The 3020-nt window shown below is 27.2% G+C and overlaps 1 long non-coding RNA gene across 1 annotated transcript; it reads left to right on the forward strand.

Moving 5' to 3' along the window:
• On the forward strand, positions 1 to 812 carry LOC143174282 (uncharacterized). Its single transcript, XR_012998102.1, has 4 exons — positions 1 to 21; positions 365 to 444; positions 506 to 668; positions 745 to 812. It is a non-coding gene; the product is annotated as an uncharacterized LOC143174282 (long non-coding RNA).
• The last annotated feature ends 2208 nt before the right edge of the window (positions 813 to 3020 follow it).

Here is a 3020-nt window from a genome sequence, read left to right on the forward strand (position 1 = left end):
ATGATTCGTTTAAAGAAGCAGGTATGCGTAATTATATTTTTATAATTTTTTTGTTTTTTAATTTTGAATAATTTTACAGATTTTTTAAATTATAATGATACTTTTTTAATTAAATGACATAATGATAATTTTGTATACTTTTACGCATAGGTTTGTTTGAACAGTCAGGTAAACTGTTGAAAATAGCTACAGCTACGCATTTAACAATTCGTAATCAACTACTAAGTGAATTATAATATTTTCATATTGAAATGTAGTGTTCATAATTACTAAAATATGAGAATATATTACATGACGAATATTTGGTGAAAATAGTCTGTCAGAAGTTCAGATAAATTATTAATAATATTTATTTTTTAATTAGGAAAAAGTTATACAGTCTTTATTTAACATGCATGCAGTAGGAAATCATCAGAAAAATAATGAGAATCATCAGAATTACAGGTAAATGATCACCAACTTTTATTCTACCAGTAAATGAATTTTAACATTTTATTCTTTTTAGAAACATGAAGGTGTTAGATGAAAGGCATTCTACAGATCAAGGGAACAATATGATGTCTCAGAAGTTCAGATAAACTGCTTACATGTATTTTTTAAGTAGAAACAAAGTAGGTGTTATTTTCTTCATCTGAATCTAATGGGAAATAATGAAAGCAAATAAGATTGTAAGAATTACAGATCAACAATGAGTAATTTGCATTTTACCACTAAATACATTTTAATATTTACATCTGTTTATAGAGATGAAGCTGTTAGATGAAAGGCATTCTACAGATCAGAAGTATTGTACAATTTTTCAGAAGTTCAGGCAGACTGCTTACATGTATTTTTTAAGTAGAAACAAAGTAGGTGTTATTTTCTTCATTTGAATCTAATGGGAAATAATGAAAGCAAATAGGATTACAAGAATTACAGATCAACAATTAGTAATTTTCATTCTACCACTAAATGAATTTTAATACTTTCATCTTTTTACAGAGGTGAAGCTGTTATATGAAAGGCATTCTACAGATCAGAAGTACTGTATAATTTCTCAGAAGTTCAGGCAAACTGCTTACATTTATTTTTTAATTAGAGACAAAGTAGGTATTAATTTTCTTCATTTGAATCTAATAAAAAATAATGATAGTACCAGTAAATAAATATTTTTATATTAAAATTTAGTATTTGTAACTTCTAAAATGATATGTTACAGGAGAAGTAGATCCTACCATATAAAACAGAGGTAGAAAATAATTTCTCAGGAGTTCAGATAATTTGTTATCAACATTTAAATCTTAATTAAATTTTTGATGGATCTTTTTAACATAAATACAATTGAAAGTAAATTTGCAACATGCTGTTAAGTATTAACACGTAAAATGAAATATTAACATTTTGTTTTAATCTTGAATATGTGTTGTAGGTATCTTTAATACTTCATAGGAAATGCAGTTGAAAATGTAGATAGAAAATCATTTCTCTAAAGTGAAGGTATAGTTATAACATTATGTGTTTCAGTTGTATATTAAGTACATTATATTTTGAATAGAAATTCAAATGTTTTCTTCTGTTATGCAGTGAAAGATAATGCAACTTTAATTTTTACTGCAAAATGTTTAGATGTAACATGTAGCAAGTTAAGTGTAATAGCCCTAAATCAAGACAAAGGGGTAATAATGAGTGATTGTCAGCTCCATAATAGAATTTCAGAAGTTATTTTTATTCTGAAATAAAAGAACCATCAATAATCTTCTAGACTTTTTCAATGAATGTGCAAAATATATGTAATTATATTAATACAATTCAATTTGCATTCAATTTATTTCAACGTTATTAACAAATTGTTACTAGCAAGTCAGCTTTTAATTTTTTCTACATTGTTATATCAAACATAATAACAGTATCACAAAATTATCATTATTCTAAATTTAAATTTTTTGGTTAAACACGCTTTCTCAATAATTAAAGCATATTTTTCTTGCTTCTACCATGGAAATAACAATTGTTTAATAAACTAAATGTGGAAATAATCCGTTTATTATGATTTCAGTGTTTATTGTCCCTCGTGCTTGGCATACACGTTATCGTCATCATGAGCTATTCATTTACTATTTGATTTCTGCTTTTTTTTTGTCGGCGCTTTGTATACATTTAACGGAAATACAATAATAGATAATCAAGGGAGGCAAAGTTACACAAAGTAGAGGTAAAGTTTACCACGATTTTCTAATTATAAATAAATCACTTATCATTTTTATTTTTCAACGTTCACTGTTTACAAAAATTGCTATAACGTTCCTATATTCTTAATACATCATGCCTGTAAATTCATTAAATAACAAAATAATGATTTAATTTCTTTGGAACAACATAATAATACAGTAATTGATAAAAACAATAATATTTAGTGATTAAGTATTAATTTGTATGCTCAGTCAAAAACATTCAGTGCCAAACATTAAGTGAACCACTAAATTCCTTTATCTTCCAATTGGAATATTCTGTACATTGTAATAACTTTCAATAACAATTGCAAATTTCAGTAACTTTTAATAGCAACTGTAAATTATAATATGTATTAGTAGCAATTGCAAATTGTAACAACTTTCAATAACTTTTAATAACAATTGAAAATTGTAATAACTTTTAATAATAATTCCAGATTATAATAATTTTTAATAACATTTATAATAACGTATGTCTATACATTGTAATTATAAATTAATATAAATATTCATTTATACTAATACGCTAATTTTTTGTGATACACAGGCAAGCGTGCTACAATTATGCAATAAAGCTGATGATCGGAAGCGAGGCTGCGGTCACAACATCACAACAGCACCTGTAATTATACCTGCGTAACGTGAATAATGCTACCGACACGATCTACGACCCAGTAGCCGATTAGGATTGTTGAACGGTAAAGAGTGGGGAGGGGTCCGTTCTGGGGCCACCTTGTAGCATTCGCTTTCGCTGACCAACCGTGCACGTGCTCGAGGCCGTAACACGCACACGTACACATCAACACATGC

This window comes from Nomia melanderi, chromosome 2 (genome assembly GCF_051020985.1).
Source record: "Nomia melanderi isolate GNS246 chromosome 2, iyNomMela1, whole genome shotgun sequence".
NCBI classification, from domain to species: Eukaryota; Metazoa; Arthropoda; class Insecta; order Hymenoptera; family Halictidae; genus Nomia; species Nomia melanderi.